This window comes from Cupressus sempervirens, chromosome 1 (assembly GCF_028749045.1).
Source record: "Cupressus sempervirens isolate cs-2001-9-10 chromosome 1, ASM2874904v1, whole genome shotgun sequence".
NCBI lineage: Eukaryota > Viridiplantae > Streptophyta > Pinopsida > Cupressales > Cupressaceae > Cupressus > Cupressus sempervirens.
Window position 1 is genome coordinate 277,210,467 of NC_143118.1, and position 15,533 is coordinate 277,225,999.

Sequence of the window (15,533 nt, forward strand, 5' to 3'; positions counted from 1 at the left end):
CAAGTTTGTAAACCTCAATAGTCAAGATGGAGGCATTTTCAAAGTTGGAAACAATATAGTATGCCATGTTAAAGGTATTGGATCTATAACTCTTGATGGTAAAACTAAAATTGAGGATGTATATTTTGTTGATGGTTTGAAGCACAATCTTTTGGGTGTTAGAAAACTAGAAGTTAAAGGTTATTAGTTGCAATTCTCAGAAAAGACATGTATGATCAAAGACAAATAAGGAAAGATAATTGGAATAGGAACTAGATCTAGAGGTAATGTATTTAAATTAAATCCTATGAAAATTATATGTTTGGATGCAAAGGTAGCTAAAAGTTGGTTATTGCATAAGATATGTTGTCATATAAACTTTGACAACATTGTGAAGACTAATAGTATGTTTGCAGTTAGAGTTTTGCCTAAGATTGTAAAACCTTCTAACATAATTTTTGAGTGTTTTTTGGCAAAGCATAATAGAACTTCTTTTCCCTCTAAGAAGTTTACTACTATAGAAAAATTGGACATTATACTCATAGATCTTAGTGGTCCTACAAAGACTAAAGGATTCTATGGTGAAAGGTATTTCATGATTTTAGTTGATGACTTTTCTAGATTAATGTGGGTTGCATTTCTTAAAGATAAATCTAAGGAATTTGATAAGTTCAAGATATTCAAGAATAGAGTTGAGAATGAATTAGGCATGAATATTAAATGTTTAAGATTAGATAGAGGAGGTGAGATTACTTCAAATGAGTTTAATATGTTTTGTGAAGAAAATGGAATCAAAAGATAGTTATCAGTTCTAAGAACACCTAAGCAGAATGGTATAATAGAGAGAAGAAATAGATCAATATTAAAAGCTATGAGAGATATGTTAACTGAGAATAAAGTATCCAAGTTTTGGAGAGAAGTTGTGAATATAGTATTCTGCACTCTAAATAGAGTACATGTCAAGAAAGATACAAACAAGACCCCTTATGAACTATGGTTTGGTCACTCGCCTACAGTTAAGTAATTCCAAATTTTTGGTAGTAAGATGATATTGGTAAGTTTAATGCTAGAAGTGATGAAGGTATGTTTCTTGGTTATTCATTAAAAAGAAAGGGTTATAGATGTTATAATCAAAGAACTAAGACTATTATGGAAAGTGCAAATGTGAGATTTGATGCAAAATTTAGGATATAAGAGAGAATAGTTGATTATAATTCAAATGATGATGTTGTTACTAAACTAAGAAATAATGAAGTATTTCTTGAGACTAGCAATAATTTTTAGAAAGGAGAGCCAAGACAGGAAAAAAGATCAAAACCTTCAATAGAGCCAAGAGTTGAGATAACAACTTCTACTTTGGGAAAGAATATGCCAAAGAATCATCCACCTAAGTAGATCATCAAAAGTAGAGATAAAGGTGTGATTACAAGAAGTAGACTTAATGAAGAACTATGTTTGATATCTCAAGTTGAAACTAAGAATACAAATGAATAATGTAAAGATGATTATTGTAAGCAAGCTATGAAAGAAGAATTGGATCAAATAATAAAGAATGAGACATGAGAATCAATCCCTAGACTAGTAGACAATAATGTGATGGGAACTAAATGGGTATTCAGGAACAAGATGAATGAACAAGGAGAAGTTGTAAGGAACAAGGCAAGATTGGTATGTAAAGGTTACTCACAACAAGAATGAATATACTATGATGAGACCTATGCTCCTATGCAAGAATAGAAGTAGTACTATTATTCTTAGCATATGTAGCATATAAGAAATTCAAAGTATATTAGATGGATGTCAAGTCAACATTTTTAATGGAGAACTCGAAGAATAGGTATACATTGAACATCTTAAGGTTATCCTTTAACAGATGACAAGGACATAGTATGCATATTGAAGAAATCATTGTATGGCTTGAAGAAAGCACCCAGAATCTGGTATGCAAAGTTAGACAAGTATTTTATGAAGCTTGGATATAACAAAGATATGGTAGATAGTAATCTGTATTAGAAAGAAATTGATGATGGATTAATGATTTTGGTAATATTTGTTGATGATATCATATTTGGAGGAAATGATGAGGAAAGTGAAAAGTTTGCAAAAGAAATGAAGAAGGAATTTGAAATGAGTATGATAGGAGAAATGAAATATTTTCTAGAATTACAAATTGTATAGGATAAAGGGCTAAGTGCACCAAGTTGTGGTGCCAAAAAGGTGACACAATTTATTTATTTTCAATTTTCAATAGCACGTACACACTATAGCGCATACACACTATAGCACATATGCACTTTTAAAAAAGAAAAAATATTATAAATGGGTTGCATACCCACAGCCCATTCATTTTCACTTATTTTTCCTACTTCTCCTTGCAGCAGCATGTATGCGGATTGCAAAAAACAAAGCTTTTCACCACCTACCTTACAAATATGCCTCCTCATCATCAAAGTTCGAGATCATGAGCATGTTGTATGTTATCTAAATTTATTTTTGCATTGTTTGAAACATTTTTTATATTGTTTTGTTGGTTTTTTATATTGTTTTGTAGGTTTTTTACAAATTTTCTTTAGATTTGTTTATTTATTTAGATTTCAATTGATTTATTATCAGGAAATGTTAATAATGAACTGAAAAATACACAAGAAGCTCAAAACCCTCAAGAAAATCAAAACCAAAACCCTCCATAAGAAGAACAACAAATTCTGCAGCCTAAACCAATTGTAAGACCTCCTCCTGGCACATAAGAAAATATAATAAATGAAATAGAAAGAGGCAAAACCAAATTAGAATGACTCATAGGTCGGTTGAAACAATGTGGACAGACTAATCTAATGAGAGCTCAATTGACATCATCCCTCAAATCCATTAAGACCCACATAGCATTTTTTAGTGGTCAGTTAGATGTTTGGTGGGTTAAGAGGGATGAACAAAAAAGATATTATGCAAATAAATTGTCATATCAAGATGTTAAAAAAAAGAAATACCAAATGGTGCAATATGTGCATTATTTAGAAAACTTGGTGAACAAAATATTGTTAGAGAGGGTACTAAATAGTTCCCCATCCATTGGTGCATACATGATGCTATTAAAAATAATTTTTGGGATAGACGGTGGATGGCTTTTGATGCCCCTCCTTGTAACAATCACGAGGTTCCCATGTATTTTTTAAAGAAATTGTATGGTATGTTTGTCCTTGGGGAGATCCCTAATTATATTGATATATTAGACTCCCACGGTAGAGCTGGGGGGTCATCATTTGAGAGGCCGGAGGTATGTCATGACCTTAATGTAGTTAGGGCACTTGTGCTCAAGCCATAGGGTGAGCATGTGACTATTCCTTCAGTTGTGAAGTAACATGTAGAGGCTAGCACTCTAGGGACTATTAGAGCTTTGATGCAGACCCTTAGTCATTGCATGAGTCCATTAGTTGAGGAGTAGCCTCCTACACATCATGGTCACATGTGGAAATCATGTTGATCCTTATGCACATTTGGTAGTCATACTAACGATGGTGTGGATGATAGGCTAGTGATTGATCAGTTCCTAAATGAGACATTTGGCAATGAAAAATAGGTAAATTACAATTATAATAAACTAATCTGATCACATTTCATATGTATAGTGAATGACTAATTAATTAGCATGTATTGACATTGTTCAAAATTTAGGGTCAGAGTGTTGGCAGGCCTAGTAGCAATCCTTGGGCCCCATTTTTCATCCCCTTGATGAGTCCAAAGGTATGTATTGATTTAATTATTTAAATGAATACATATATTTATTAAGTAATCATATGAAGGATTGACAAAAAAAAGAGAGCATGTGCATCAGTTCTCTTAGGACTGTCAACATTCACTATAGACTTTGAGCATAGACATGACATGAGATTCATAGAGGTACATTTGTTTCATGTTAATTTAATTCATTTGATTATATTTGTTTCATGTTTCATGTTACATTTAATGTGTATTGTAGGACATGTAGCTCTTGACATCGAAGACTCCTCCTCATCTTCAACAATCTGTCAATCATGGAGTGGCTGTAGCTATGGCTAGTTCATAGCCATTGACTGAGGTATGAAAGAATTTTCTTGGTTTTAGTTGTTGTTTATAATAGTTAGTATAGAAATTTCTAATGTTATTTATAAGTGATTATATTGATTCAATTGTTGTAGGGTCTTGTCACACCTAATCATCCACGAGCCTTCAAGGTGGACTTGCAGAGCAACTATATGATGGCAGTAAGAAAATAATTAATTTTGTGTGTACATATATTTTATTTCAATGTATAATAATTATTCATTCATTTCTACTTTTTTTGTATCAGCTTGAGTTAGAGAAAAGCCTCAACAAGAGGACAAGTGAGCATGTGAGGAGGACCTCATCATCGCCACCGTCTCCCTCCACATGATGATTGAAGGCTTAGAAGATTTGTTTCCTTCCTATCATGGGAAGGAGAAGATATAATTTATAGACATGTACATGTATAGGCATCAGTAGACATATATGTTGGATTTTATGTCAATGGACATATTTGATATACATTTGATGTATATATGACATTTTATATTTGATGTATGACATTTATTTGATGAATGAAATTATTAGACTTATGACATTATTGGTTAATATATGATATGTTTGTTCATGTATGACATTAAATTCAATACCTAATCAGTTTGAAACTCTTATAGAATTTCAATTAACAATAAACTTTATCACTATTTAAGCATAAGTTTATCATTTCTAATATGTCATCGTCATATGATTTATGATCTTGTTCATGTTTAAAGTTTTCCTTCTTTGTCATTTGTTTATCAAGTTTAATTCAATAACTAATTAGTTTGAGTTTTTGATACAATATTGATCAGCAATAAACTAAATCAGTGTTAAAATAGCTATTTTATCCCCTTGCTTATGTTTGAACTTGGTGTGGGGCCTTGTCTTATCTCCTAGCTCAGGGGAGTGGGGTAGTAAGATTCCATGTTTGGGTGGAAAGCCTTTTATCCATTGAGTATTTTTCTAGAGTTTTTCAAGAGCCTTGGATGATCTTTCTTCACACATTCCAATTTTGCATCTTTTTTTGTGTGTGACTAGATGTTGCAACATCACAACAATACAGTCCACCTTATCATGTGGATAGTCTTGGGGGAGAGGTTGTAACATTGTATTTGGATCCAATTTATCATTCTTTCTCTTTCTCTCCCTCTCTCCCTATCCAATCTAATGAGCCAATTGGATCTACTCTACATTTTAATGTCTCAAGTATTGCCTCATGGTCTAACTTGCAAACTTTTCAAAGAATCTTATTATGTGGTTTTCCACCATATTTTATCAAGTGGGAATTTCATGTGACAACAAGGTTTAAATAATGAAGAATATTCCTCTCTATTTTCCAATCCTTGAATAACCACAAGTTAGGGTTCTTCATAGAATATCATCTAAGCCATGTGCCAGTTACAACCACTACATCGACATGGTACTATAAACCTTCACCATCTATAACCAAGTGATCCAATTTTTGTTTGGTTTAGACACTCACAAAAATAATAGTTTGTCCCTTCTTCATTTTCTTTAAGAGCAATAATAGCAAAAACATGGCCTACAGTGACAAATGTACAAAATGCGGTCATTAATTCAGAAAATACTTAAGTAAAAGTTATAAAGTTACATATTGAAATTACAAAGATATATAAATATATATATTAATAGGTTGCATTAGATTAGATAAGCGGTCAAAGTCAATAGATGAATCCATATGTACCATTTCTAGTGCTTGTGGGGGTTGATAGGTGTCAATTGGGTCCAAAACTTGTATATCCCATTTGTCCACCCATTCAATCAACTCACAGTCATCCCAATTTTCCTCTGCTCATGATGGAAAATAGCATACCATTTTTCATGTGTGGATACTCCATGAACCTACATCAGAGCTTCTAAAAGAGTGCAATTCACTGGATCTTATTAGTGTGCAACAATCCTGATATGGTGCAATGTTAGTATTATCTATCAACTAAAAAAATCTACAAACCGTAGACTCACCTTCCTTACCTAGACCCATTGTAGTGTTACACCACTAGATGATGGAATTTGCATAAGTCAATATTGCTCCATATTTTTACTTTAGTTCTTTATGAGATCAGGCTCTTTTGATGTATGCACCTACACCATCATGCTCTCCATTTCCATGACCAACCTCTGTGAAATTCCACATGTATTGAATTCTACACAACCTGTGCATCCTGCTCAACCAATAGAACATCCGTGCATTCTTGAATTGAGATGTGCAATTGTCTAACCAAATAATGTGTTGACAATATGTGATGCACCTATTAGCCAAATCTCCATAAAATAGTTGAAAACAACCCTGTACAAACTTTGAATGGTACCCACTCAAAATCTTATTGTCATCTTTTGTACTTGTAGGTGAATGCATGACTCTTATGTGAACAAATATGGAAACTTATTGAGAATTATAATTATTTTTTTGCACCTCATTTTGTGGCTGTAGTGTGTAGTTCTTTATGAAGTCTACAACCAAAACAATGGTATCTAGTGGAAATATATCCTTGCACAACTTGAATTGCAAATCCAGCTATCAAGCTCTATGTGTATACCTTGCATACTTGTAAATAATCTTTTCACAAAAAAATTTCATGAACTCATACACTGGAATCTTTTCAATGACCAAATCACATCTTTTCCCTTGTTTCCCATCTTTTAGAGCATATGTCACTGTCTTAATTTTTTTGTAATCTACTATTTCATTTCCAATTGCATGTGTACTATCCATCTGTTGACAATTTGATAAAAGTTGCAAAGAACCACAAAATAAGCATGTACCATCCAAGCATGATATCTTGTAAAAAATTTGGCCATCCCCTATTTCACATAAAATGTTGGATATGAATTCCCTTGAAGATCTTGGAGGCTCATTCATGTCACAATCCTACAAAACAAACTTAGAATGCAAGAACACACATATATGCGTAAAAACATCAAAATGGTTAGAAAATTCGATATGTATTCTACAAAAACAAGTTTTGCATGTGTGATTTATCTTAATATAAAAAGGTTTACCCATCTCAAAAAATCTTTGACTTATTCAAATTTGAAGATACATACCAATAAATTTTGCAAAAAATTGTCTGAGTTGAGTCCAAAAAATGTTTCACATGTGGGTCACGATTTTGGCTACCAATCCTCCTTACAACATCTCTTTGATTAGGGGAAATAGGTGTGTTGTTTTTACAAAAATATTCAATCAATGATTTCAAAGCTTCACTAATTTCTTTATCCTTTCACAGTATTCTATCACTAAATGTCCATAACTCATTTTTTGTTGGATCATCCAATCTCTCGCTCCTTATCATGGCTCTCCTTAGAGTACCTCTACCAATTTTTAACATTTTTCTTGTCTTTCTCATGAGTCAAGATTTCTTCATTTGGCTACTTACTATTGCTAATGTAAGTACTAATCTTGTGATATTACCATCTTTGGTGTGTGATTCAGAACCCACTTTTTCATAAGCACTCATTAAATTCTTTACAATGCTTTTTTCATTTGAATCATCCATCATTCTTAGCCCAAGAATCTTCATGATAGAACTAAATTTCAAATTCCTCATCATTTCAACAAATAGTTGGCATTGACCTGTAACATTTAACTCTTCAAAAAATAATCTCCACATACGATTAACTTTTCTTTGACAAGTACGCTTGCTAATCTTGTTGGGCATTAATTTCAAAATGTTAGTATCAATATCAATCAAATATTTTGGTCTTCTAAAATGAATTCTAGAAGGTTTTATAATATCTTCCATTCCCTCAACATTTTGAACATCAACATAGGTTTGATTGTATTGCATACCTTGAACCAAAGATGATGTGCCTTGGCAATAAGATGCAAAAGATGGAATATCACCTACTTGATGTGCTGATGTTGTGTCTTCTAACATGACATGATGGAGTGTGTACATCATCGGATCTACAAATTAGTGTTTCTTCAACATGAAAGGATGATATGACTCCAACATTGGAAGATGGTGTAGCTTCACAATTAAATTGTCTTCTTGACCATAATAGTCTCATTCATTTTCTTTGTCTTTCCAATTCTTCCTCTTTGTTTCTTTGTATTTGTGGTTCTTGATTCTCTTCAAAAGTCAATTCTTCATTATATCTTTGAAATTTTCTTTGTTCACGTAGTAGTTTCATTTTATCTCTTTTAATTGCCAAATCTCTCTCCCTATCTTCATATGTTTGAGTTTTTGGTTTCTTCCTTGGAATGATGATCATTTCTACATGTCAAATTATTCAAACATCTAAATTACATACAATGTATAAATTACAAATCATTCAAATACATATAAAAATTACAATTATTTGAATGAACACACAATATATATCAAACAACTTGTCAAATTTCTAACCATTTCGAAATAACATTTCATTCAAACAAACAAATTTCAAAGAATTCACTATATAATGAACAACAAGTCAAATTATAATCAAATATGTATCTATATATCAACAAACAATATTTAAAAACGATTGCACTAACTTTTTCTATACAAAGAATATTCAAAAAGTCTTCAAATTGTGTATCTAATGATTGAATTTGGTGTTTGCTAGCTTCAAAAAGTCTTCAAATAGTGTTTGTTACGTTGAAACCCATTTTTTTGTCAGAACAATAGAATGCACAATAGACCAAAAGTAGAGAATGGATGAAATGGGACCAAAACTTTTACTATTTTTGGGTGATTTGAGGTAGTGCGTACGCACTTTATAGTGCTTGTTGGAACAACATAATGCACAATAGACCAAAAGTAGAGAATGGATGAAATGGGACCCAAAGTTGCTTTTTTACCATTTTTGGGTGATTTGACATAGTGCGTACACACTATAGTGCATACGCACTATGTCAAAACACATCTCTCCCTATGCCACCATCCCCCATCCCCTATAATCTCTCTCCTCTCCCATCCCCTAGTCTCTCACTCTCCCTCTCCTACTCCCTCTTCCATCACCTACTCTCTCTCTACCATCCCCTACTCTCTCTGTCTCACACACTCCCATCCCCTCTCTCTCTTGAGCTACTCTCTCCCATCCCTTACTCTATTTCTCTCTCTTTCCCCTCTCCCATCCCCTACTCTCTCTCTCACTCTCCCTCTCCCACTGCCTACTCTCTCTCTCCCTTTCCCACTACCTATCTCTCTCTCACTCTCTCTCTCCCTCTATACTCTCTCTCTCCCATCCCCTACTCTCACTCTCTCTACCATCCCCCTACTCTCTCTCACACTCTCTCTCATCCCCTACTCTCTCTCTCTTACACACACTCCCATCCCCTCTCTCTCTCCCTCTCCCACCATGTAATCTCTTTCTCTACTCTCTCTCCCCTCTCCCACCACCTACTCTCTCTCTCATTATCACTCTCTCTCTCTCTCTCACTCTCACTCTCTCTCTCACTCCCACTCTCTCCCTCTCTACTCTCTCTGCCATCCTCTACACTCTTTCACATTTTCACACTCTCTCCCATCCCCTACTCTCTCTCTCTCTTACATGCATTTCCATCCCCCTCTCTCTCCCTCTTTGAATCTCTCTCCCATCCCCTACTCTCTCTCTCCCCCCTCTCCCATTCCCTACTCTCTCTATTTCACACACATGCACTCACATCCTCCTCTCTCTCACTCTCCCTCTCCCACTTTGTCTCCCACTTCCTACTCTCTCTACCCCCCATTTCCTACTGTCAATCTCTCTCTCTCATCCTGTATTCTCTCTCCCCCCACCCCCTACTCTTAATCTCTCTCTCCCACCCTGTACTCTCTCTGCCACCCCTACTCTCTCTCACACTTCCTCTCTCTCTCTCTCTCTCTCTCTCTCTCTCTCTCTCTCACACACACACACACACACACACACACACACACACACATTCCCATTCCCCCCTCTCTCTCCCTCTCCCACTCCCTCTCCCACCACCTACTCTCTCTCCCATCCCCTACTCTCTCTCTTACACACACTCTCATTCCCTCTCTCTCTCCCATAGCCTATTGTCTCTCTCTCACTCTCTCCCATCCCCTACTCTCTCTCTTACACACACTCCCACCCCCCTCTCTCCCTCTCCCACTCCCTCTCCCACTGCCTACTCTCTTTCTCTCTCATCTCCTACTCTCTTTCTATCTCTCTCCCCTCTCCCATTTCCTACTCTCTCTTTCACACAAACCCATCCCCCCTCTCTCTCCTCTCCCATACCCTACTCTCTCTCTCACTCACTCTCCCTCTCTCACTCCCTCTCCCACTTCCTACTCTCACTCTCATTCTCACTCTCACTCTCTCTCACTCTCACTCTCTCCCTCTCTACTCTCTCTCTATCACCCGCTACTCTTTCTCACATTTTCACACTCTCTCCCATCCCTTACTCTCTCTCTCTCTCTCTCTCTCTCACACACACACACACACACACACACACACACACACACACACACACACACACACATTTCCATCTCCCCTCTCTCTCCCTCTCCCACTCCCTCTCCCACCACCTACTCTCTCTCTCCCCCCTCTCCCATTCCCTACTCTCTTTCATGCCCATGCACTCCCATCCTCCTCTCTCTCACTCTCCCTCTCCCACTCTATCTCTCACCACCTACTTTCTCTCTCTCCCCCATCCCTTACTCTCAATCTCTCTCTCCCATCCTGTACTGTCTCTCTCCCCATCCCCTACTCTCAATCTCTCTCTCCCATCTTATACTCTCTCTACCACCCCTACTCTCTCTCACACTTCCTCTCGCTCCCATCCCATACTCTCTCTCTCTTACACACATTCCCATTGCTCCCCTCTCTCCCTCTCCCACTCTCTCTCCCACTACCTACTCTCTCTCTCCCATCCCCTAATCTCTCTCTCTTTCACACACACCACACACTCTTATCCCCTCCTCTCTCCCCTCTCTCATCCCCTACTCTCTAGATCTCTCACACACACTCCCATCCCCCCTCTCTCTCCCTCTCCCACTCCCTCTTCCCTCGCTATTGTCTCTCTCTCTCTCACTGTCTTCCTCTCTACTCTCTCTCCCTTATCCCCTACTCTCTCTCTTCCCTCTCCCATCCCCTACTATCCCTCTCTACCACCCCTACTCTCTCTCACACTCTCACACTCTCTCCCATGTCCTACTCTCTCTCTCTCTCTCACTCCCATCCTCTTTTCTCTCTCTGTCTCTCCCTCTCTTTCTCCCTCTCCCACTACCTAATCTCTCTACCATCTCGTACTCTCTCTGCCACCTCTACTCACTCTCTCATAGTTCCTCTCTCTCCCATCCCTTACTCTCAATCTCTCTCCCCCATCCCATACTCTCTCTTTGCCACCCCTACTCTCTCTCACACTTCCTCTCTCTCCCATCTTGTACTCTCTATGCCACCCCTAATCTCTCTCCCCTCTCCCATCCCTTACATTTTCTCTCTCTCTCTCTCTCTCTCTCTCTCTCTCTCTCTCTCTCTCTCTCTCTCTCTCTCACACACACACACACACACACACACATAGCCATCCCCTCCCCTTTCTCTTGCTCTTACTCTTGCTTTGCATCTCTTCTTCTTTCTCTATGCACTAATTAGGTCTCAATAGTGCATGCACACTATAGCACACACATGCTATTGAGACCCAAATTCAAAAGCTTTAAATAGTATGTGTGCCTTATAGCATGCATGCGCTATAGGGCGTACATGCTATTCAAAGCTTTGCATTAAAACCAAGCCTAAGGCTTGGTTTTTCCTTGAAGATCCAACCCAGAGGTTTGGAGTTTATAAACAGGTCTAAGATGTGTTTTACTACAAACATACAAAAAATGATTGATTTTTCTTGTGTGCTCTCCTTCAGGATTCCTCGTGGTTAGGCATCTATAAGATCAGGTTACATGACATTATAGGTCTCTGTGTTAGCCATATAATCATATAATTTATTTTTTAATTTGAACTATTTCAAGCCTTTTATCTATAATTCCTTTTGAATGTATGTCCATTTTTTGTCAAAAACCATCATGTACTAATTGGACTGTAGATTTTAGCTTGTTAATCAAATTTTGCAATGACTGAGTTTTTTGAAACTAGACTCCATTCTACACACTTTGAAAAGAAAAAGTTTTGATTTTAGATTAGTTTTCAATTATTTCTAGGGGGCGCACACAGATATTTCATATTTTTGGGATGTTACTAGTTAAAAAAATCATTAAAAAAATACACATTATAAATTTACCTGAAAAATCTAGGATAAACTACATAGTATTAAGTAACTTTTAACCAGAGTGATTAAAGCATTTCAAAAAAAAGTTAAAATTTTAGGGGGGCCACACTTTGTACTATGTTATATTTTTTTGGAATAAATAGTACCACCTTTTGTGGTCCCCTTTTTTGAGGACCTAAAACTAAACCATTTTGAAAAAAAATTAGTAGTTTAGAAACTAGATTCAAAGGACTACGACTTTTGTTTTTGCCATATCTTAATATTTTGAGTGTAACTATCTTCAAATTCTTGTTGAAGTTCAGAAATTTCTAATTTTAGGAAAAAGGTGTCCACTTATACCCCCCTTTTGGCACCACAACTTGGTGCACTTACCCAAAGAAGGAATCTTTATTTCTCAAACTAAGTACTTGAAGGATTTACTAAAAAGGTTTGGTTTGGAAATGTGTAAACTTGTTGGAACACCTATGGTAACTAGATGCAAGTTAACTACAAAGGATAAGAGACCTATTGTTGAGTAGAAGAAGTACAAATCTATGATCAGAGGTTTGCAATATTTGACTCACACAAGGTCAGATATAGCGAATGTAGTTGGAATTCTTGCAAGATTCCAAGCTGATCCTAGACAAGCACACTATGCAGCAATCAAAAGGATATTTAGATATTTGAAAGGAACACCAGAGTTTGGATTGTGGTATGATAAGTCTAATAATTTCACTCTATGTGCTTATACTGATGTTGATTGGGTAGGTAGTATGGATGACAGAAAGAGCATCAATTGTGGAGCCTTCTTTTTTGGAGGAAGATTGGTTTCTTGGCTAAGCAAGAAGCAAGATTGTATCTCACAAATTACAACAGAAGCAGAATATGTCACAGCAACAAACAATTGTAATCAAGTTGTTTGGATGAAGTAGATGCTAAAAGATATAAGGATAGAATTCAGTGAACCTATTTTCATACATTGTGATAAAAAAAGCATAGTAAATATGTCTAAGAATCCAGTGTTGCATTCTAAGACCAAGCATATTTCTATCAAGTATCACATATTGAGAGAGAAAGTTGGAAAAAAAGAAATTAGATTGGAGTATGTGAGCACTAAAGAGTAGATTGCAGATATTTTCACTAAGCCTCTTCCCAAAGAGACTTTTGAGTATTTGTGAGGTATGTTAGGGGTTATGCCCCTTCCTACATTAGAGTAGAAGATGCAAGGATGCATCAATCTAGTGTAACAGAGCATTATTGTTTGTCTAGACTAAATGTTAATGCTTCCTATATGGGGGAGTATCTATAATGGATAGAGTCATGTAGGACTCTTGTTGGATGTTGTTTTTGAATAGTGTCTTTGGACACTTGAGCTAGTAAGAATCAGTAGTTGCAAAATTTTGATGGATGTTGAAACCTTTCACATTGATGTTAATGGGGGAGAAGATTAGCATGAAAAAAATGTTGGAAATCAAGAAAGAAAAAGTAAAGCATGTTTGGGAGAAGTTTATTAGTTTGGAAGAATGATTGATGAAGAATATTTGAAAAGAAAGGTTAATAGTCTTTAACTATTGATATTCTTGGAACTAGAAGATTTTTATCTATGTTGCCATCAATGCCAAAGGGGGAGATTGTTGGAAGCATAAATGCTGATAAGATTCCTATGGGGGAGTATTGTAGATGCATGGCTAGATCATTATCATAATGATATGTTACATTCATGGATGTTTTTGTCATTAATGTCAACCTAGTAGTTTTCTATGGTATTTGATAGAAGAATAGTGGAAAGATCAAGTTGATATGGAAATCTATTTGAGTATTCTTACTATACAAGGTTATGGGAGATACTTCTAATTATCTAGTATATGTAGTTAATTTTAGGTGAAGAAATGTTAAGCTTGGAAGAAGTTATGTAAGTTTTGTTAATGTCTATTCTAAGATAGAGTTTATAGAGGCATGTTCTGGTAAACTTGTTATATCTCTTAGAAAAATTGTTATTTTGAGAATCAAGGTTAGGGATATGTAGAAGATATGTTAATGATAATGTGGTTAAGCTTGCTCACCATAATATTATGTGTATAGAAAGTTATTCAAGTGGCAAGGCAGAAGATTAATGGTATCGCTAAGTGTAACATGTTCTTAATGTGGTCTATAATAATTAATTGAGGAAGGTGTAACAACCAACTCAATGAATTGTTTTATAGATTTGATATAAAGGAAGGACATTTTCCTTTATCTTAGTAATATGATGTGTGATGATATGACATAATTGTAAGCAACACAAAGAGTAGAAAGAAAAGTTGAGTAGAATAGAGCGAAAGTGAAGGAAACTTCATTGCCAAGGTTTTATTGTGTGATCCAAAGTTGGATACTTCAATCTAAGATTCATGAACTAGTCTAAAAGGTTTGATAGTGTTTGGTTTAGTTGACAAAATAGAGGAAAAAGGAACTTGATAGTAAATTACTTGTTTTGGAAATGAACCCTTCTTGTAATTGAAATTGCATGTTTGGGTAGTGGGCTCTTCTTGCATACAGTATACTACAACCCCTAAAAAGGTGGCACAACTCCTAACAGGTTTGGATTCTCCTAACTAGGATTCAAAGTCTCCTAATAGGTACTCTATTTACTAAATGTTGTAATAGACTCCTAACAGGGTCCATCCTTTGACAATGAATATTTATATTAGTACATCATCTTGTGGGCATCATTCCCACCAAGGTTTTCCTTCTCATCAAGGGTTTCCCTAGTAAACATATCTGGTGTAATTTTCTATGTACATCCTATTATGGTTGTTTATTTTGGATGAATGGATACGATTTCTTAAGGTTAATAAATGTATTAAATATTGGATAACTGATTCACCCCCCTCCCAATTATCTTGGTGGACTATTGTTTCTAACAAATACATCACTAAATTCTTGAGATAAATGAACAAAAATTTCTCACTTAGCTTCAGAGCATGTCTTTCCCAAGGTGAGAACATTTCCATTATCAATGGCTGTAAGAATTTTCCTAAGGGAAAAATTCACCTAGGAACTAAGAACTCAAGCACAAGCACATAGTAGACCAAAGAGAGAGAGAGTATGATCAAAATGACAATGTATTCAATATGCCATGCAATGTAATGTACAAGTACACTAGGAGTTCCTATATATAAAGGCCTCTAAGATACATCTAGAATGCTTCATAATCAGCACCATGATGTGTCATACAACCAAGCACATGTCCACCAGATATGGGTTATCCTCCATTAAGCACAAAAGTAAGTGTGGTGATGAGAGGATAAGCCTACAAGGGTGTGACATGCAAAATAGTGTTGTAGATACCATGTGCTAAAATAGAGTT